Source organism: Dendrobates tinctorius, unplaced genomic scaffold (assembly GCF_039654945.1).
Source record: "Dendrobates tinctorius isolate UK_male_01 unplaced genomic scaffold, ASM3965494v1 ptg000296l, whole genome shotgun sequence".
NCBI classification, from domain to species: domain Eukaryota; kingdom Metazoa; phylum Chordata; class Amphibia; order Anura; family Dendrobatidae; genus Dendrobates; species Dendrobates tinctorius.
In genome coordinates this window covers 2,383,905-2,408,077 of record NW_027361963.1, presented here as the reverse complement: position 1 = coordinate 2,408,077, position 24,173 = coordinate 2,383,905, and the positions used below count along the sequence as shown (strand labels likewise).

The 24,173-nt window shown below is 53.5% G+C and overlaps 1 pseudogene; it reads left to right on the top strand.

Annotated features, from left to right (window-relative positions):
• LOC141073077 (uncharacterized) overlaps positions 1–24,173 on the top strand; it is a 119,238-nt pseudogene that overhangs the window by 20,089 nt on the left and 74,976 nt on the right.

The window sequence follows — 24,173 nt, the reverse complement described above, 5'->3', positions numbered from 1 at the left end:
TACAGGACGGCACTGGAGGATTCTGGGTGATGAGCGGAGAGGTGACTGCTGGAACATTATACAGGACGGCACTGGAGGATTCTGGGTGATGAGCGGAGAGGTGACTACTGGGACATTGTACAGGACGGCACTGGAGGATTCTGGGTGATGAGCGGAGAGGAGACTGCTGGGACATTATACTGGACGACACTGGAGGATTCTGGGTGATGAGCGGAGAGGTGACTGCTGGGACATTATACAGGACGGCACTGGAGGATTCTGGGTGATGAGCGGAGAGGAGACTGCTGGGACATTATACTGGACGACACTGGAGGATTCTGGGTGATGAGCGGAGAGGAGACTGCTGGGACATTATACAGGACGGCACTCGAGGATTCTGGGTGATGAGCGGAGAGGTGACTACTGGGACATTGTACAGGACGGCACTGGAGGATTCTGGGTGATGAGCGGAGAGGTGACTGCTGGGACATTATACTGGACGACACTGGAGGATTCTGGGTGATGAGCGGAGAGGTGACTGCTGGGACATTATACAGGACGGCAATGGAGGATTCTGGGTGATGAGCGGAGAGGTGACTGCTGGGACATTATACAGGACGGCACTGGAGGATTCTGGGTGATGAGTGGAGAGGAGACTGCTGGGACATTATACAGGACGGCAATGGAGGATTCTGGGTGATGAGCGGAGAGGTGACTGCTGGGACATTATACAGGACGGCAATGGAGGATTCTGGGTGATGAGCGGAGAGGTGACTGCTGGGACATTATACAGGACGGCTCTGGAGGATTCTGGGTGATGAGAGGAGAGGAGACTGCTGGGACATTATACAGGACGGCAATGGAGGATTCTGGGTGATGAGCGGAGAGGTGACTGCTGGGACATTATACAGGACGGCAATGGAGGATTCTGGGTGATGAGCGGAGAGGTGACTGCTGGGACATTATACAGGACGGCTCTGGAGGATTCTGGGTGATGAGTGGAGAGGAGACTGCTGGGACATTATACAGGACGGTACTGGAGGATTCTGGGTGATGAGAGGAGAGGTGACTGCTGGGACATTATACAGGACGGCAATGGAGGATTCTGGGTGATGAGCGGAGAGGTGACTGCTGGGACATTATACAGGACGGCTCTGGAGGATTCTGGGTGATGAGTGGAGAGGAGACTGCTGGGACATTATACAGGGCGGCACTGGAGGATTCTGGGTGATGAGAGGAGAGGTGACTGCTGGGACATTATACAGGACGGCAATGGAGGATTCTGGGTGATGAGCGGAGAGGTGACTGCTGGGACATTATACAGGACGGCAATGGAGGATTCTGGGTGATGAGCGGAGAGGTGACTGCTGGGACATTATACAGGACGGCTCTGGAGGATTCTGGGTGATGAGTGGAGAGGAGACTGCTGGGACATTATACAGGACGGCACTGGAGGATTCTGGGTGATGAGCGGAGAGGTGACTGCTGGGACATTATACAGGACGGCAATGGAGGATTCTGGGTGATGAGCGGAGAGGTGACTGCTGGGACATTATACAGGACGGCACTGGAGGATTCTGGGTGATGAGTGGAGAGGAGACTGCTGGGACATTATACAGGACGGCACTGGAGGATTCTGGGTGATGAGCGGAGAGGTGACTGCTGGGACATTATACAGGACGGCAATGGAGGATTCTGGGTGATGAGCGGAGAGGTGACTGCTGGGACATTATACAGGACGGCACTGGAGAATTCTGGGTGATGAGGGGAGAGGTGACTGCTGGGACATTATACAGGACGGCTCTGGAGGATTCTGGGTGATGAGCGGAGAGGTGACTGCTGGGACATTATACAGGACGGCTCTGGAGGATTCTGGGTGATGAGCGTAGAGGTGACTGCTGGGACATTATACAGGACGGCACTGGAGGATTCTGAGTGATGAGAGGAGAGGTGACTGCTGGGACATTATACAGAACGGCACTGGAGAATTCTGGGTGATGAGCGGAGAGGTGACTGCTGGGACATTATACAGGACGGCACTGGAGGATTCTGGGTGATGAGCGGGGAGGTGACTGCTGGGACATTATACAGAACGGCACTGGAGAATTCTGGGTGATGAGGGGAGAGGTGACTGCTGGGACATTATACAGGACTGGAGGATTCTGGGTGATGAGGGTAGAGGTGACTGCTGGGACATTATACAGGACGGCACTGGAGGATTCTGGGTGATGAGCCGGGAGGTGACTGCTGGGACATTATACAGAACGGCACTGGAGGATTCTGGGTGATGAGGGGAGAGGTGACTGCTGGGACATTATACAGAACGGCACTGGAGAATTCTGGGTGATGAGAGGAGAGGTGACTGCTGGGACATTATACAGGACGGCACTGGAGGATTCTGGGTGATGAGCGGAGAGGTGACTTCTGGGACATTATACAGGACGGCACTGGAGGATTCTGGGTGATGAGAGGAGAGGTGACTGCTGGGACATTATACAGGACGGCACTGGAGGATTCTGAGTGATGAGCGGAGAGGTGACTGCTGGGACATTATACAGGACGGCACTGGAGGATTCTGGGTGATGAGCGGAGAGGTGACTGCTGGGACATTATACAGGAGGGCACTGGAGGATTCTGGGTGATGAGAGGAGAGGTGACTGCTGGGACATTATACAGGACGGCACTGGAGGATTCTGGGTGATAAGCGGAGAGGTGACTGCTGGGACATTATACAGGACGGCAATGGAGGATTCTGAGTGATGAGCGGAGAGGTGACTGCTGGGACATTATACAGGACGGCACTGGAGGATTCTGAGTGATGAGGGGAGAGGTGACTGCTGAGACATTATACAGGACGGCACTGGAGGATTCTGGGTGATGAGCGGAGAGGTGACTGCTGGGACATTATACAGGAGGGCACTGGAGGATTCTGGGTGATGAGAGGAGAGGTGACTGCTGGGACATTATACAGGACGTCACTGGAGGATTCTGGGTGATGAGCGGAGAGGTGACTGCTGGGACATTATACAGGAGGGCACTGGAGGATTCTGGGTGATGAGCGGAGAGGTGACTGCTGGGACATTATACAGGACGGCACTGGAGGATTCTGGGTGATGAGAGGAGAGGTGACTGCTGGGACATTATACAGGAGGGCACTGGAGGATTCTGGGTGATGAGCGGAGAGGTGACTGCTGGGACATTATACAGGACGGCACTGGAGGATTCTGGGTGATGAGCGGAGAGGTGACTGCTGGGACATTATACAGGACGGCACTGGAGGATTCTGAGTGATGAGCGGAGAGGTGACTGCTGGGACATTATACAGGACGGCACTGGAGGATTCTGGGTGATGAGCGGAGAGGTGACTGCTGGGACATTATACAGGAGGGCACTGGAGGATTCTGGGTGATGAGAGGAGAGGTGACTGCTGGGACATTATACAGGACGGCACTGGAGGATTCTGGGTGATGAGCGGAGAGGTGACTGCTGGGACATTATACAGGACGGCAATGGAGGATTCTGAGTGATGAGCGGAGAGGAGACTGCTGGGACATTATACAGGACGGCACTGGAGGATTCTGGGTGATGAGCGGAGAGGTGACTGCTGGGACATTATACAGGAAGGTACTGGAGGATTCTGAGTGATGAGCGGAGAGGTGACTGCTGGGACATTATACAGGAAGGTACTGGAGGATTCTGAGTGATGAGGGGAGAGGTGACTGCTGGGACATTATACAGGACGGCACTGGAGGATTCTGGGTGATGAGCGTAGAGGTGACTGCTGGGACATTATACAGGACGGCACTGGAGTATTCTGGGTGATGAGAGGAGAGGTGACTGCTGGGACATTATACAGGACGGCACTGGAGGATTCTGGGTGGTGAGCGGAGAGGTGACTGCTGGGACATTATACAGGACGGCACTGGAGGATTCTGGGTGATGAGCGGAGAGGTGACTGCTGGGACATTATACAGGACGGCACTGGAGGATTCTGGGTGATGAGCGGAGAGGTGACTGCTGGGACATTATACAGGACGGCACTGGAGGCTTCTGGGTGATGAGCGGAGAGGTGACTGCTGGGACATTATACAGGACGGCACTGGAGGATTCTGGGTGATGAGCGGAGAGGTGACTGCTGGGACATTATACAGGACGGCACTGGAGGATTCTGGGTGATGAGCGGAGAGGTGACTGCTGGGACATTATACAGGACAGCACTGGAGGATTCTGGGTGATGAACAGAGAGGTGACTGCTGGGACATTATACAGCACTGGAGGATTCTGGGTGATGAGCGGAGAGGTGACTGCTGGGACATTATACAGGACGGCACTGGAGGATTCTGGGTGATGAGTGGAGAGGTGACTGCTGGGACATTATACAGGACGGCACTGGAGGATTCTGGGTGATGAGCGTAGAGGTGACTGCTGGGACATTATACAGGACGGCACTGGAGGATTCTGGGTGATGAGCGGAGAGGTGACTGCTGGGACATTATACAGGACGGCACTGGAGGATTCTGGGTGATGAACAGAGAGGTGACTGCTGGGACATTATACAGCACTGGAGGATTCTGGGTGATGAGTGGAGAGGTGACTGCTGGGACATTATACAGGACGGCACTGGAGGATTCTGGGTGATGAGTGGAGAGGTGACTGCTGGGACATTATACAGGACGGCACTGGAGGATTCTGGGTGATGAGCGGAGAGGTGACTGCTGGGACATTATACAGGACGGCACTGGAGGATTCTGGGTGATGAGCGGAGAGGTGACTGCTGGGACATTATACAGGACGGCACTGGAGGATTCTGGGTGATGAACAGAGAGGTGACTGCTGGGACATTATACAGCACTGGAGGATTCTGGGTGATGAGCGGAGAGGTGACTGCTGGGACATTATACAGGACGGCACTGGAGGATTCTGGGTGATGAGTGGAGAGGTGACTGCTGGGACATTATACAGGATGGCACTGGAGGATTCTGGGTGATGAGCCGAGAGGTGACTGCTGGGACATTATACAGGACGGCACTGGAGGATTCTGGGTGATGAGCGGAGAGGTGACTGCTGGGACATTATACAGGACGGCACTGGAGGATTCTGGGTGATTAACAGAGAGGTGACTGCTGGGACATTATACAGGACGGCACTGGAGGATTCTGGGTGATGAACAGAGAGGTGACTGCTGGGACATTATACAGGACGGCACTGGAGGATTCTGGGTGATGAACAGAGAGGTGACTGCTGGGACATTATACAGGACGGCACTGGAGGATTCTGGGTGATGAGCCGAGAGGTGACTGCTGGGACATTATACAGGACGGCACTGGAGGATTCTGGGTGATGAGCGGAGAGGTGACTGCTGGGACATTATACAGGACGGCACTGGAGGATTCTGGGTGATGAGCGGAGAGGTGACTGCTGGGACATTATACAGGATGGCACTGGAGGATTCTGGGTGATGAACAGAGAGGTGACTGCTGGGACATTATACAGGACGGCACTGGAGGATTCTGGGTGATGAGCGGAGAGGTGACTGCTGGGACATTATACAGGACTGGGGAATTCTGGGTGATGAGCGGAGAGGTGACTGCTGGGACATTATACAGGACGGCACTGGAGGATTCTGGGTGATGAGGGGAGAGGTGACTGCTGGGACATTATACAGGACGGCACTGGAGGATTCTGGGTGATGAGCGGAGAGGTGACTGCTGGGACATTATACAGGACTGGAGGATTCTGGGTGATGAGCGGAGAGGAGACTGCTGGAACATTATACAGGAGGGCACTGGAGAATTCTGGGTGATGAGGGGAGAGGTGACTGCTGGGACATTATACAGGACGGCACTGGAGGATTCTGGGTGATGAGCGGAGAGGTGACTGCTGGAACATTATACAGGACGGCACTGGAGGATTCTGGGTGATGAGCGGAGAGGTGACTACTGGGACATTGTACAGGACGGCACTGGAGGATTCTGGGTGATGAGCGGAGAGGAGACTGCTGGGACATTATACTGGACGACACTGGAGGATTCTGGGTGATGAGCGGAGAGGTGACTGCTGGGACATTATACAGGACGGCACTGGAGGATTCTGGGTGATGAGCGGAGAGGAGACTGCTGGGACATTATACTGGACGACACTGGAGGATTCTGGGTGATGAGCGGAGAGGAGACTGCTGGGACATTATACAGGACGGCACTCGAGGATTCTGGGTGATGAGCGGAGAGGTGACTACTGGGACATTGTACAGGACGGCACTGGAGGATTCTGGGTGATGAGCGGAGAGGTGACTGCTGGGACATTATACTGGACGACACTGGAGGATTCTGGGTGATGAGCGGAGAGGTGACTGCTGGGACATTATACAGGACGGCAATGGAGGATTCTGGGTGATGAGCGGAGAGGTGACTGCTGGGACATTATACAGGACGGCACTGGAGGATTCTGGGTGATGAGTGGAGAGGAGACTGCTGGGACATTATACAGGACGGCAATGGAGGATTCTGGGTGATGAGCGGAGAGGTGACTGCTGGGACATTATACAGGACGGCAATGGAGGATTCTGGGTGATGAGCGGAGAGGTGACTGCTGGGACATTATACAGGACGGCTCTGGAGGATTCTGGGTGATGAGAGGAGAGGAGACTGCTGGGACATTATACAGGACGGCAATGGAGGATTCTGGGTGATGAGCGGAGAGGTGACTGCTGGGACATTATACAGGACGGCAATGGAGGATTCTGGGTGATGAGCGGAGAGGTGACTGCTGGGACATTATACAGGACGGCTCTGGAGGATTCTGGGTGATGAGTGGAGAGGAGACTGCTGGGACATTATACAGGACGGTACTGGAGGATTCTGGGTGATGAGAGGAGAGGTGACTGCTGGGACATTATACAGGACGGCAATGGAGGATTCTGGGTGATGAGCGGAGAGGTGACTGCTGGGACATTATACAGGACGGCTCTGGAGGATTCTGGGTGATGAGTGGAGAGGAGACTGCTGGGACATTATACAGGGCGGCACTGGAGGATTCTGGGTGATGAGAGGAGAGGTGACTGCTGGGACATTATACAGGACGGCAATGGAGGATTCTGGGTGATGAGCGGAGAGGTGACTGCTGGGACATTATACAGGACGGCAATGGAGGATTCTGGGTGATGAGCGGAGAGGTGACTGCTGGGACATTATACAGGACGGCTCTGGAGGATTCTGGGTGATGAGTGGAGAGGAGACTGCTGGGACATTATACAGGACGGCACTGGAGGATTCTGGGTGATGAGCGGAGAGGTGACTGCTGGGACATTATACAGGACGGCAATGGAGGATTCTGGGTGATGAGCGGAGAGGTGACTGCTGGGACATTATACAGGACGGCACTGGAGGATTCTGGGTGATGAGTGGAGAGGAGACTGCTGGGACATTATACAGGACGGCACTGGAGGATTCTGGGTGATGAGCGGAGAGGTGACTGCTGGGACATTATACAGGACGGCAATGGAGGATTCTGGGTGATGAGCGGAGAGGTGACTGCTGGGACATTATACAGGACGGCACTGGAGAATTCTGGGTGATGAGGGGAGAGGTGACTGCTGGGACATTATACAGGACGGCTCTGGAGGATTCTGGGTGATGAGCGGAGAGGTGACTGCTGGGACATTATACAGGACGGCTCTGGAGGATTCTGGGTGATGAGCGTAGAGGTGACTGCTGGGACATTATACAGGACGGCACTGGAGGATTCTGAGTGATGAGAGGAGAGGTGACTGCTGGGACATTATACAGAACGGCACTGGAGAATTCTGGGTGATGAGCGGAGAGGTGACTGCTGGGACATTATACAGGACGGCACTGGAGGATTCTGGGTGATGAGCGGGGAGGTGACTGCTGGGACATTATACAGAACGGCACTGGAGAATTCTGGGTGATGAGGGGAGAGGTGACTGCTGGGACATTATACAGGACTGGAGGATTCTGGGTGATGAGGGTAGAGGTGACTGCTGGGACATTATACAGGACGGCACTGGAGGATTCTGGGTGATGAGCCGGGAGGTGACTGCTGGGACATTATACAGAACGGCACTGGAGGATTCTGGGTGATGAGGGGAGAGGTGACTGCTGGGACATTATACAGAACGGCACTGGAGAATTCTGGGTGATGAGAGGAGAGGTGACTGCTGGGACATTATACAGGACGGCACTGGAGGATTCTGGGTGATGAGCGGAGAGGTGACTTCTGGGACATTATACAGGACGGCACTGGAGGATTCTGGGTGATGAGAGGAGAGGTGACTGCTGGGACATTATACAGGACGGCACTGGAGGATTCTGAGTGATGAGCGGAGAGGTGACTGCTGGGACATTATACAGGAGGGCACTGGAGGATTCTGGGTGATGAGAGGAGAGGTGACTGCTGGGACATTATACAGGACGGCACTGGAGGATTCTGGGTGATGAGAGGAGAGGTGACTGCTGGGACATTATACAGGACGGCACTGGAGGATTCTGGGTGATGAGCGGAGAGGTGACTGCTGGGACATTATACAGGAGGGCACTGGAGGATTCTGGGTGATGAGAGGAGAGGTGACTGCTGGGACATTATACAGGAGGGCACTGGAGGATTCTGGGTGATGAGCGGAGAGGTGACTTCTGGGACATTATACAGGACGGCACTGGAGGATTCTGGGTGATGAGAGGAGAGGTGACTGCTGGGACATTATACAGGACGGCACTGGAGGATTCTGGGTGATGAGCGGAGAGGTGACTGCTGGGACATTATACAGGAGGGCACTGGAGGATTCTGGGTGATGAGAGGAGAGGTGACTGCTGGGACATTATACAGGACGGCACTGGAGGATTCTGGGTGATAAGCGGAGAGGTGACTGCTGGGACATTATACAGGACGGCAATGGAGGATTCTGAGTGATGAGCGGAGAGGTGACTGCTGGGACATTATACAGGACGGCACTGGAGGATTCTGAGTGATGAGGGGAGAGGTGACTGCTGAGACATTATACAGGACGGCACTGGAGGATTCTGGGTGATGAGCGGAGAGGTGACTGCTGGGACATTATACAGGAGGGCACTGGAGGATTCTGGGTGATGAGAGGAGAGGTGACTGCTGGGACATTATACAGGACGGCACTGGAGGATTCTGGGTGATGAGCGGAGAGGTGACTGCTGGGACATTATACAGGAGGGCACTGGAGGATTCTGGGTGATGAGCGGAGAGGTGACTGCTGGGACATTATACAGGACGGCACTGGAGGATTCTGGGTGATGAGAGGAGAGGTGACTGCTGGGACATTATACAGGAGGGCACTGGAGGATTCTGGGTGATGAGCGGAGAGGTGACTGCTGGGACATTATACAGGACGGCACTGGAGGATTCTGGGTGATGAGCGGAGAGGTGACTGCTGGGACATTATACAGGACGGCACTGGAGGATTCTGAGTGATGAGCGGAGAGGTGACTGCTGGGACATTATACAGGACGGCACTGGAGGATTCTGGGTGATGAGCGGAGAGGTGACTGCTGGGACATTATACAGGAGGGCACTGGAGGATTCTGGGTGATGAGAGGAGAGGTGACTGCTGGGACATTATACAGGACGGCACTGGAGGATTCTGGGTGATGAGCGGAGAGGTGACTGCTGGGACATTATACAGGACGGCAATGGAGGATTCTGAGTGATGAGCGGAGAGGAGACTGCTGGGACATTATACAGGACGGCACTGGAGGATTCTGGGTGATGAGCGGAGAGGTGACTGCTGGGACATTATACAGGAAGGTACTGGAGGATTCTGAGTGATGAGGGGAGAGGTGACTGCTGGGACATTATACAGGAAGGTACTGGAGGATTCTGAGTGATGAGCGGAGAGGTGACTGCTGGGACATTATACAGGAAGGTACTGGAGGATTCTGAGTGATGAGGGGAGAGGTGACTGCTGAGACATTATACAGGACGGCACTGGAGGATTCTGGGTGATGAGCGGAGAGGTGACTGCTGGGACATTATACAGGAGGGCACTGGAGGATTCTGGGTGATGAGCGGAGAGGTGACTGCTGGGACATTATACAGGACGGCACTGGAGGATTCTGAGTGATGAGCGGAGAGGTGACTGCTGGGACATTATACAGGAAGGTACTGGAGGATTCTGGGTGATGAGCGGAGAGGTGACTGCTGGGACATTATACAGGAAGGTACTGGAGGATTCTGAGTGATGAGGGGAGAGGTGACTGCTGAGACATTATACAGGACGGCACTGGAGGATTCTGGGTGATGAGCGGAGAGGTGACTGCTGGGACATTATACAGGAGGGCACTGGAGGATTCTGGGTGATGAGAGGAGAGGTGACTGCTGGGACATTATACAGGACGGCACTGGAGGATTCTGGGTGATGAGCGGAGAGGTGACTGCTGGGACATTATACAGGAGGGCACTGGAGGATTCTGGGTGATGAGTGGAGAGGTGACTGCTGGGACATTATACAGGACGGCACTGGAGGATTCTGGGTGATGAGGGGAGAGGTGACTGCTGGGACATTATACAGGACGGCACTGGAGGATTCTGGGTGATGAGCGGAGAGGTGACTGCTGAGACATTATACAGGACGGCACTGGAGGATTCTGGGTGATGAGTGGAGAGGTGACTGCTGGGACATTATACAGGACGGCACTGGAGGATTCTGGGTGATGAGCGGAGAGGTGACTGCTGAGACATTATACAGGACGGCACTGGAGGATTCTGAGTGATGAGCGGAGAGGTGACTGCTGAGACATTATACAGGACGGCACTGGAGGATTCTGGGTGATGAGTGGAGAGGTGACTGCTGGGACATTATACAGGACGGCACTGGAGGATTCTGGGTGATGAGGGGAGAGGTGACTGCTGAGACATTATACAGGACGGCAATGGAGGATTCTGAGTGATGAGCGGAGAGGTGACTGCTGGGACATTATACAGGACGGCACTGGAGGATTCTGAGTGATGAGCGGAGAGGTGACTGCTGGGACATTATACAGGATGGCACTGGAGGATTCTGGGTGATGAGGGGAGAGGTGACTGCTGAGACATTATACAGGACGGCAATGGAGGATTCTGAGTGATGAGCGGAGAGGTGACTGCTGGGACATTATACAGGACGGCACTGGAGGATTCTGGGTGATGAGAGGAGAGGTGACTGCTGGGACATTATACAGGACGGCACTGGAGGATTCTGAGTGATGAGCGGAGAGGAGACTGCTGGGACATTATACAGGACGGCACTGGAGGATTCTGGGTGATGAGCGGAGAGGTGACTGCTGGGACATTATACAGGACGGCACTGGAGGATTCTGGGTGATGATCGGAGAAGTGACTGCTGGGACATTATACAGGACAGCACTGGAGGATTCTGGGTGATGAGCGGAGAGGAGACTGCTGGGACATTATACAGGACGGCACTGGAGGATTCTGGGTGATGAGCGGAGAGGTGACTGCTGGGACATTATACAGGACGGCACTGGAGGATTCTGGGTGATGAGCGGAGAGGAGACTGCTGGGACATTATACAGGACGGCACTGGAGGATTCTGGGTGATGAGCGGAGAGGAGACTGCTGGGACATTATACAGGACGGCACTGGAGGATTCTGGGTGATGATCGGAGAGGTGACTGCTGGGACATTATACAGGACGGCACTGGAGGATTCTGAGTGATGAGCGGAGAGGTGACTGCTGGGACATTATACAGGACGGCACTGGAGGATTCTGGGTGATGATCGGAGAAGTGACTGCTGGGACATTATACAGGACGGCACTGGAGGATTCTGGGTGATGAGCGGAGAGGTGACTGCTGGGACATTATACAGGACGGCACTGGAGGATTCTGAGTGATGAGCGGAGAGGTGACTGCTGGGACATTATACAGGACGGCACTGGAGGATTCTGGGTGATGAGTGGAGAGGTGACTGCTGGGACATTATACAGGAGGGCACTGGAGGATTCTGAGTGATGAGCGGAGAGGTGACTGCTGGGACATTATACAGGACGGCACTGGAGGATTCTGGGTGATGAGCGGAGAGGTGACTGCTGGGACATTATACAGGACGGCACTGGAGGATTCTGGGTGATGAGCGGAGAGGTGACTGCTGGGACATTATACAGGAAGGCACTGAAGGATTCTGGGTGATGTGCGGAGAGGTGACTGCTGAGACATTATACAGGAAGGCACTGAAGGATTCTGGGTGATGAGCGGAGAGGTGACTGCTGGGACATTATACAGGACGGCACTGGAGGATTCTGGGTGATGAGAGGAGAGGTGACTGCTGGGACATTATACAGGACGACACTGGAGGATTCTGGGTGATGAGCGGAGAGGAGACTGCTGGGACATTATACAGGAAGGCACTGAAGGATTCTGGGTGATGTGCGGAGAGGTGACTGCTGGGACATTACACAGGACGGCACTGGAGGATTCTGAGTGATGAGCGGAGAGGTGACTGCTGGGACATTATACAGGACGACACTGGAGGATTCTGGGTGATGAGCGGAGAGGAGACTGCTGGGACATTATACAGGACGACACTGGAGGATTCTGGGTGATGAGCGGAGAGGAGACTGCTGGGACATTATACAGGAAGGCACTGAAGGATTCTGAGTGATGAGCGGAGAGGTGACTGCTGGGATATTATACAGGACGGCACTGGAGGATTCTGGGTGATGAGCGGAGAGGAGACTTCTGGGACATTATACAGGAAGGCACTGAAGGATTCTGGGTGATGAGCGGAGAGGTGACTGCTGGGACATTATACAGGACGGCACTGGAGGATTCTGGGTGATGAGCGGAGAGGTGACTGCTGGGACACTATACAGGACGGCACTGGAGGATTCTGGGTGATGAGCGGAGAGGTGACAGCAGGGACATTATACAGGACGGCACTGGAGGATTCTGGGTGATGAGCGGAGAGGTGACTGCTGGGACATTATACAGGACGGCACTGGAGGATTCTGGGTGATGAGCGGAGAGGTGACTGCTGGGACATTATACAGGACGGCACTGGAGGATTCTGGGTGATGAGCGGAGAGGAGACTGCTGGGACATTATACAGGACGGCACTGGAGGATTCTGGGTGATGATCGGAGAAGTGACTGCTGGGACATTATACAGGACGGCACTGGAGGATTCTGGGTGATGAGCGGAGAGGTGACTGCTGGGACATTATACAGGACGGCACTGGAGGATTCTGAGTGATGAGCGGAGAGGTGACTGCTGGGACATTATACAGGACGGCACTGGAGGATTCTGGGTGATGAGTGGAGAGGTGACTGCTGGGACATTATACAGGAGGGCACTGGAGGATTCTGAGTGATGAGCGGAGAGGTGACTGCTGGGACATTATACAGGACGGCACTGGAGGATTCTGGGTGATGAGCGGAGAGGTGACTGCTGGGACATTATACAGGACAGCACTGGAGGATTCTGGGTGATGAGCGGAGAGGTGACTGCTGGGACATTATACAGGACGGCACTGGAGGATTCTGGGTGATGAGCGGAGAGGTGACTGCTGGGACATTATACAGGACGGCACTGGAGGATTCTGGGTGATGAGAGGAGAGGTGACTGCTGGGACATTATACAGGACGACACTGGAGGATTCTGGGTGATGAGCGGAGAGGAGACTGCTGGGACATTATACAGGAAGGCACTGAAGGATTCTGGGTGATGTGCGGAGAGGTGACTGCTGAGACATTATACAGGAAGGCACTGAAGGATTCTGAGTGATGAGCGGAGAGGTGACTGCTGGGACATTACACAGGACGGCACTGGAGGATTCTGAGTGATGAGCGGAGAGGTGACTGCTGGGACATTATACAGGACGACACTGGAGGATTCTGGGTGATGAGCGGAGAGGAGACTGCTGGGACATTATACAGGACGACACTGGAGGATTCTGGGTGATGAGCGGAGAGGAGACTGCTGGGACATTATACAGGAAGGCACTGAAGGATTCTGAGTGATGAGCGGAGAGGTGACTGCTGGGATATTATACAGGAGGGCACTGGAGGATTCTGGGTGATGAGCGGAGAGATGACTGCTGGGACATTATACAGGACGGCACTGGAGGATTCTGGGTGATGAGCGGAGAGGAGACTTCTGGGACATTATACAGGAAGGCACTGAAGGATTCTGGGTGATGAGCGGAGAGGTGACTGCTGGGACATTATACAGGACGGCACTGGAGGATTCTGGGTGATGAGCGGAGAGGTGACTGCTGGGACACTATACAGGACGGCACTGGAGGATTCTGGGTGATGAGCGGAGAGGAGACTGCTGGGACATTATACAGGACGGCACTGGAGGATTCTGGGTGATGAGCGGAGAGGAGACTGCTGGGACATTATACAGGAAGGCACTGAAGGATTCTGGGTGATGAGCGGAGAGGTGACTGCTGGGACATTATACAGGACGGCACTGGAGGATTCTGAGTGATGAGCGGAGAGGTGACTGCTGGGACATTATACAGGACGGCACTGGAGGATTCTGGGTGAGGAGCGGAGAGGTGACTGCTGGGACATTATACAGGACGGCACTGGAGGATTCTGGGTGATGAGCGTAGAGGTGACTGCTGGGACATTATACAGGACGGCACTGGAGGATTCTGGGTGATGAGAGGAGAGGTGACTGCTGGGACATTATACAGGACGGCACTGGAGGATTCTGGGTGGTGAGCGGAGAGGTGACTGCTGGGACATTATACAGGACGGCACTGGAGGATTCTGGGTGATGAGCGGAGAGGTGACTGCTGGGACATTATACAGGACGGCACTGGAGGATTCTGGGTGATGAGCGGAGAGGTGACTGCTGGGACATTATACAGGACGGCACTGGAGGATTCTGGGTGATGAGAGGAGAGGTGACTGCTGGGACATTATACAGGACGGCACTGGAGGATTCTGGGTGATGAGCGGAGAGGTGACTGCTGGGACATTATACAGGACGGCACTGGAGGATTCTGGGTGATGAGCGGAGAGGTGACTGCTGGGACATTATACAGGACGGCACTGGAGGATTCTGGGTGATGAGCGGAGAGGTGACTGCTGGGACATTATACAGGACGGCACTGGAGGCTTCTGGGTGATGAGCGGAGAGGTGACTGCTGGGACATTATACAGGACGGCACTGGAGGATTCTGGGTGATGAGCGGAGAGGTGACTGCTGGGACATTATACAGGACGGCACTGGAGGATTCTGGGTGATGAGCGGAGAGGTGACTGCTGGGACATTATACAGGACGGCACTGGAGGATTCTGGGTGATGAACAGAGAGGTGACTGCTGGGACATTATACAGCACTGGAGGATTCTGGGTGATGAGCGGAGAGGTGACTGCTGGGACATTATACAGGACGGCACTGGAGGATTCTGGGTGATGAGTGGAGAGGTGACTGCTGGGACATTATACAGGACGGCACTGGAGGATTCTGGGTGATGAGCGTAGAGGTGACTGCTGGGACATTATACAGGACGGCACTGGAGGATTCTGGGTGATGAGCGGAGAGGTGACTGCTGGGACATTATACAGGACGGCACTGGAGGATTCTGGGTGATGAACAGAGAGGTGACTGCTGGGACATTATACAGCACTGGAGGATTCTGGGTGATGAGTGGAGAGGTGACTGCTGGGACATTATACAGGACGGCACTGGAGGATTCTGGGTGATGAGTGGAGAGGTGACTGCTGGGACATTATACAGGACGGCACTGGAGGATTCTGGGTGATGAGCGGAGAGGTGACTGCTGGGACATTATACAGGACGGCACTGGAGGATTCTGGGTGATGAGCGGAGAGGTGACTGCTGGGACATTATACAGGACGGCACTGGTGGATTCTGGGTGATGAACAGAGAGGTGACTGCTGGGACATTATACAGCACTGGAGGATTCTGGGTGATGAGCGGAGAGGTGACTGCTGGGACATTATACAGGACGGCACTGGAGGATTCTGGGTGATGAGTGGAGAGGTGACTGCTGGGACATTATACAGGATGGCACTGGAGGATTCTGGGTGATGAGCCGAGAGGTGACTGCTGGGACATTATACAGGACGGCACTGGAGGATTCTGGGTGATGAGCGGAGAGGTGACTGCTGGGACATTATACAGGACGGCACTGGAGGATTCTGGGTGATGAACAGAGAGGTGACTGCTGGGACATTATACAGGACGGCACTGGAGGATTCTGGGTGATGAACAGAGAGGTGACTGCTGGGACATTATACAGCACTGGAGGATTCTGGGTGATGAGCGGAGAGGTGACTGCTGGGACATTATACAGGACGGCACTGGAGGATTCTGGGTGATGAGTGGAGAGGTGACTGCTGGGACATTATACAGGATGGCACTGGAGGATTCTGGGTGATGAGCCGAGAGGTGACTGCTGGGATATTATACAGGACGGCACTGGAGGATTCTGGGTGATGAGCCGAGAGGTGACTGCTGGGACATTATACAGGATGGCACTGGAGGATTCTGGGTGATGAACAGAGAGGTGACTGCTGGGACATTATACAGGACTGGGGAATTCTGGGTGATGAGCGGAGAGGTGACTGCTGGGACATTATACAGGACGGCACTGGAGGATTCTGGGTGATGAGGGGAGAGGTGACTGCTGGGACATTATACAGGTCGGCACTGGAGGATTCTGGGTGATGAGCGGAGAGGTGACTGCTGGGACATTATACAGGACTGGAGGATTCTGGGTGATGAGCGGAGAGGAGACTGCTGGAACATTATACAGGAGGGCACTGGAGGATTTTGGGTGATGAGGGGAGAGGTGACTGCTGGGACATTATACAGGACGGCACTGGAGGATTCTGGGTGATGAGCGGAGAGGTGACTGCTGGAACATTATACAGGACGGCACTGGAGGATTCTGGGTGATGAGCGGAGAGGTGACTACTGGGACATTGTACAGGACGGCACTGGAGGATTCTGGGTGATGAGCGGAGAGGTGACTGCTGGGACATTATACTGGACGACACTGGAGGATTCTGGGTGATGAACGGAGAGGTGACTGCTGGGACATTATACAGGACGGCACTGGAGGATTCTGGGTGATGAGCGGAGAGGAGACTGCTGGGACATTATACTGGACGACACTGGAGGATTCTGGGTGATGAGCGGAGAGGAGACTGCTGGGACATTATACAGGACGGCACTCGAGGATTCTGGGTGATGAGCGGAGAGGTGACTGCTGGGACATTATACAGGACGGCACTGGAGGATTCTGAGTGATGAGCGGAGAGGTGACTGCTGGGACATTATACAGGAGGGCACTGGAGGATTCTGGGTGATGAGCGGAGAGGAGACTGCTGGGACATTATACAGGACGGCACTGAAGGATTCTGGGTGATGAGCGGAGAGGTGACTGCTGGGACATTATACAGGACGGCACTGGAGGATTCTGAGTGATGAGCGGAGAGGTGACTGCTGGGACATTATACAGGACGACACTGGAGGATTCTGGGTGATGAGCGGAGAGGTGACTGCTGGGACATTATACAGGACGGCACTGAAGGATTCTGGGTGATGAGCGGAGAGGTGACTGCTGGGACATTATACAGGACGGCACTGGAGGATTCTGGGTGATGAGCGGAGAGGAGACTGCTGGGACATTATACAGGAAGGCACTGGAGGATTCTGGGTGATGAGCGGAGAGGAGACTGCTGGGACATTATACAGGAAGGCACTGAAGGATTCTGGGTGATGAGCAGAGAGGTGACTGCTGGGACATTATACAGGACGGCACTGGAGGATTCTGAGTGATGAGCGGAGAGGAGACTGCTGGGACATTATACAGGAAGGCACTGAAGGATTCTGGGTGATGAGCGGAGAGGTGACTGCTGGGACATTATACAGGACGGCACTGGAGGATTCTGAGTGATGAGCGGAGAGGTGACTGCTGGGACATTATACAGGACGGCACTGGAGGATTCTGAGTGATGAGCGGAGAGGTGACTGCTGGGACATTATACAGGACGACACTGGGGGATTCTGGGTGATGAGCAGAGAGGTGACTGCTGGGACATTATACAGGACGACACTGGAGGATTCTGGGTGATGAGCGGAGAGGAGACTGCTGGGACATTATACAGGAAGGCACTGAAGGATTCTGGGTGATGAGCGGAGAGGTGACTGCTGGGACATTATACAGGACGGCACTGGAGGATTCTGGGTGATGAGCGGAGAGGAGACTGCTGGGACATTATACAGGAAGGCACTGAAGGATTCTGGGTGATGAGCGGAGAGGTGACTGCTGGGACATTATACAGGACGGCACTGGAGGATTCTGAGTGATGAGAGGAGAGGTGACTGCTGGGACATTATACAGGACGACACTGGAGGATTCTGGGTGATGAGCGGAGAGGTGACTGCTGGGACATTATACAGGACGGCACTGGAGGATTCTGGGTGATGAGCGGAGAGGAGACTGCTGGGACATTATACAGGAAGGCACTGAAGGATTCTGGGTGATGAGTGGAGAGGTGACTGCTGGGACATTATACAGGACGGCACTGGAGGATTCTGGGTGATGAGCGGAGAGGAGACTGCTGGGACATTATACAGGACGACACTGAAGGATTCTGGGTGATGAGCGGAGAGGTGACTGCTGGGACATTATACAGGACGGCACTGGAGGATTCTGAGTGATGAGCGGAGAGGTGACTGCTGGGACATTATACAGGACGGCACTGGAGGATTCTGAGTGATGAGCGGAGAGGTGACTGCTGGGACATTATACAGGACGACACTGGAGGATTCTGGGTGATGAGCGGAGAGGAGACTGCTGGGACATTATACAGGAAGGCACTGAAGGATTCTGGGTGATGAGCGGAGAAGTGACTGCTGGGACATTATACAGGACAGCACTGGAGGATTCTGAGTGATGAGCGGAGAGGTGACTGCTGGGATATTATACAGGACGACACTGGAGGATTCTGGGTGATGAGCGGAGAGGAGACTGCTGGGACATTATACAGGAAGGCACTGAAGGATTCTGGGTGATGAGCGGAGAGGTGACTGCTGGGACATTATACAGGACGGCACTGGAGGATTCTGGGTGATGAGCGGAGAGGAGACTGCTGGGACATTATACAGGACGGCACTGGAGGATTCTGGGTGATGAGCGGAGAGGTGACTGCTGGGACATTATACAGGACGGCACTGGAGGATTCTGGGTGATGAGCGGAGAGGAGACTGCTGGGACATTATACAGGACGGCAATGGAGGATTCTGGGTGATGAGCGGAGAGTTGACTGCTGCGACATTATACAGCAGGGCACTGGAGGATTCTGGGTGATGAGCGGAGAGGTGACTGCTGGGACATTATACAGGAGGGCACTGGAGGATTCTGGGTGATGAGCGGAGAGGTGACTGCTGGGATATTATACAGTACGGCACTGGAGGATTCTGGGTGATGAGCGGAGAGGAGACTGCTGGGACATTATACAGGACGGCACTGGAGGATTCTGGGTGATGAGCGGAGAGGTGACTGCTGGGACATTATACAGGAGGGCACTGGAGGATTCTGGGTGATGAGCGGAGAGGTGACTGCTGGGACATTATACAGGACGGCACTGGAGGATTCTGGGTGATGAGCGGAGAGGAGACTGCTGGGACATTATACAGGAGGGCACTGGAGGATTCTGGGTGATGAGCGGAGAGGTGACTGCTGGGACATTATACAGGACAGCACTGGAGGATTCTGGGTGATGAGCGGAGAGGTGACTGCTGGGATATTATACAGGACGGCACTGGAGGATTCTGGGTGATGAGCGGAGAGGTGACTGCTGGGACATTATACAGGACGGCACTGGAGGATTCTGGGTGATCAGCGTAGAGGAGACTGCTGGGACATTATACAGGAGGGCACTGGAGGATTCTGGGTGATGAGCGGAGAGGTGTCTGCTGGGACATTATACAGGACAGCACTGGAGGATTCTGGGTGATGAGCGGAGAGGTGACTGCTGGGACATTATACAGGAGGGCACTGGAGGATTCTGGGTGATGAGCGGAGAGGTGACTGCTGGGACATTATACAGGACGGCACTGGAGGATTCTGGGTGAGGAGCGGAGAGGTGACTGCTGGGACATTATACAGGAGGGCACTGGAGGATTCTGGGTGATGAGAGGAGAGGTGACTGCTGGGACATTATATAGGACGGCACTGGAGGATTCTGGGTGATGAGAGGAGAGGTGACTGCTGGGACATTATACAGGACGGCACTGGAGGATTCTGGGTGGTGAGCGGAGAGGTGACTGCTGGGACATTATACAGGACGGCACTGGAGGATTCTGGGTGATGAGCGGAGAGGTGACTGCTGGGACATTATACAGGACGGCACTGGAGGATTCTGGGTGATGAGCGGAGAGGTGACTGCTGGGACATTATACAGGACGGCACTGGAGGCTTCTGGGTGATGAGCGGAGAGGTGACTGCTGGGACATTATACAGGACGGCACTGGAGGATTCTGGGTGATGAGCGGAGAGGAGACTGCTGGGACATTATACAGCACTGGAGGATTCTGGGTGATGAGCGGAGAGGTGACTGCTGGGACATTATACAGGACGGCACTGGAGGATTCAGGGTGATGAGTGGAGAGGTGACTGCTGGGACATTATACAGGACGGCACTGGAGGATTCTGGGTGATGAGCGGAGAGGTGACTGCTGGGACATTATACAGGACGGCACTGGAGGATTCTGGGTGATGAACAGAGAGGTGACTGCTGGGACATTATACAGCACTGGAGGATTCTGGGTGATGAGCGGAGAGGTGACTGCTGGGACATTATACAGGACGGCACTGGAGGATTCTGGGTGATGAGCGGAGAGGTGACTGCTGGGACATTATACAGGACGGCACTGGAGGATTCTGGGTGATGAACAGAGAGGTGACTGCTGGGACATTATACAGCACTGGAGGATTCTGGGTGATGAGCGGAGAGGTGACTGCTGGGACATTATACAGGACGGCACTGGAGGATTCTGGGTGATGAGTGGAGAGTTGACTGCTGGGACATTATACAGGAGGGCACTGGAGGATTCTGGGTGATGAGCGGAGAGGTGACTGCTGGGACATTATACAGGACGGCACTGGAGGATTCTGGGTGATGAGCGGAGAGGTGACTGCTGGGACATTATACAGGACGGCACTGGAGGATTCTGGGTGATGAACAGAGAGGTGACTGCTGGGACATTATACTAGACGGCACTGAAGGATTCTGGGTGATGAGCGGAGAGGTGACTGCTGGGACATTATACAGGACGGCACTGGAGGATTCTGGGTGATGAGCGGAGAGGTGACTGCTGGGACATTATACAGCACTGGAGGATTCTGGGTGATGACGGTGTGGTTGTTGTCAGGTTCCTATAAGGTGTCAGGACGTCGCTGTCTATCTCTCCATGGAGGAGTGGGAGTATCTAGAAGGACACCAGGATCGGTACCAGGCCGTGATGATGGAGGAGCGCCGGCCTCTTACACCACGAGGTGAGCAGCGAGGCTCCTTGTTGGCTCCGGTGGATGTGATGACGTCTCTCCGGCGTCCTCCTATAATAGATGAGTTTTCTCCAGACTTTCTCTGGTTTTCTCTACATTTTCTCCGTCTGACAACAGCTTTCATTTCCCTGATTCTTTTCTTCTGATCTGTGAGACGCGGTTTCTCCGCTGTCGTCTTCATTAGAGATGGTCAAACCCAAGCAGTAAAGTTCGGGGTCCGTACTGGTGACCGAGAAATGACTCGGCCAAACTTTACACACAAACCCTCTTCTAATTATTAGTCAGGGACATATGAAAAAAAACATGAAATTAAATGGTTTACTGTATGTAACCATGTGTCATTTCATGTCGGGTTTGGGAATAATTTTACAGAAGCCTTCAATTAATTTTGCGGCTATTCTGCTGAACGCTTTGAAATATAAGTATGTGTATATATATGTGTATTCTATGTGCATACATCTATTCTTTCCTTTTTTTTTATTGAGCCTATCTGTTGCTGGCGGCTGGTATGCACTGTGGCCTATAGGCTAGCCACTGACAGGCGCTGACGCGGACTCTAAACCCTACCATCATACGTACCAAAAAGGAAGGGGTTTCTGTTGTGAACTCATTTTCTGGTTTACCTCTGGCTTCTGGTGAGGGTGGTGGAGCTGGCTGTGTTGACAGAGGAGTCGTGAGTTCTCCATCCGGGCTCCCTCTGTTGGTGACAGCAAGTAATGAAGCTGATCTGAATGTCAGAGACCTGCCACCTGAGGAGGAGGACTGTGAGTGGACATCAGGAGTCTCTGACTGGATTTAAGACAGCCGACTCCCTAATTTTGTGCTGGTGATTTTTTTCCTGCCCTGAGGTTCTGGTTTCCAGTTCTGTTCCTGCCTTCTCAAGCTAAGTGTGCTCTGCTATTTTTTCACATGAGATTTGGTCTGGTTTACTCAGATCTTGTGGTTAGCCAGCCCCTGCTGGGGCTGTGCTGAATTTCCATTCTTATGTCTCTGTTTATGCCAGTTTGCTTTTTGTCCCTGATCAGATTGGTCTCTTTTTGCTCTGTCTTCAGAATATATCTGCTGATATAGGGAATTGAAGTCTAGCGACTTCAGGGCTTTTTTCTATCAGAAAATGTTGGACATTTTTTTGGCAGGGTTTTTTGCGTGATTGCAGACAGCATCTTTCCTTTCCTGTCCTTTCTAGTTAGTGTGGGCCCCATCGTTTGCTCAGCCTATTTTTCTATCTGTGTTTGTGTTTTCATCTTGTCTCACCGTCAGTACATGTTTGGGGGCTGTCTATTGCTTTGGGGTCTGCTCTGGGGCAGTTTAGATTTCCCGTTTTCTTGCTTTAGGCTTATTTAGTTCTCCGGCTGTGATGAGGCTTCTAGGATCATCGTAGGTACGCTCCACGGCTACTGCTAGTTGTGTGGATAGGATCAGGGGTCTGCAATCCGCTTAGTTACCAACCTATCTCGTTTTCTGGGGCTTAGCTTGTTTTTGTTTTTCCTCCTCGTTGACTCATTCATAACTGGTTTCATAATGAGTCAGTCACCAGATACATGCATCCATCATCATACACTCCAAACTATTCGAGTCTATACTAGCGCATGGCCATGCGGCTCTTTTATAGCCGCATCCTTCCGGGACCTTCCTGACCCTCCTGATGGTCCAATCCGAGCTGGAGGAGGACCTGAGCATGTGACCTCCGATCTCCAATGAGAGATCGTCCCATGGGCATGCTCAGTGTACCGAAAGGAGGACTTAGTCCCTGGAGTAGCTCGCTGCTGACCAGCATGTGTTGTTATAGGTTGACCAGAGATGGCAGCAGCAACCAAGCCTACAGAGCTGGTCTGAGCAGAGCGCCTGCATCGACGAGTCTGCTGAGCAGCCTCCTGTGCGGCCGGAGAAGAATGGGAGACTGCCTAATGCAAGGCTCGGGATTCCTGCTGTGCAGCGGCCGGAACCTGACGCCTAGCACAGGCTGTGATTTTACTGTATCGCGCACTGAATTGCCGGCTTTTGTGAAGGACACCGGGTGCGTATTTCTCGCAAGTCACACGTCTGGTCCGTGTGTAATGCGTTTTTTTTACGCCTCTCACTCGTCCGTATTTCTGTCTAGTGTGATGCTGGCCTTACTGTTCGGGTTCGTCAGACAGAACAAAGTTTGTTTAAAGGCTGCAGCTTTTCCTGTGTGGGCACTTTAACCCCAACACAGCCATGTCAAGTATTGGCATAGTTGTGATTGGCCGGCACAATGTGTATAAAAAAAATTAATAAAAAATTAAGACAGCAAGTCCCTGGTATTCTCAGGGGCTGGGAAGGTCCATGGATATTTGTCCCTCTCCAGCCTAAAAATAGCAGTCCGCGGTCGCCCCAGAAAAGACACATCCATTAGATGCTTTGCCCGGCTCTTCCCACTTGCCCTGGTGCGTTGGCAGTCGGGGTTATATTTTGTGGATGTTGTCAGCTTTTTAATGTCCACTGACATCAAGTCCAGGAGTCAGTCATAGAGAGGCATCTGTCAGGCCCCCCCCATTGCTAACCCTGTAGAGAAAATTAATAAACACACAGAAAAACGTCCTTTAATTGAACAAAACATTCCCCGACATATAAAAAAAAAAGGGACAAATAAAACGCTAAATATATGGAGCTTTGAACCAGAAATGTTTAATTTT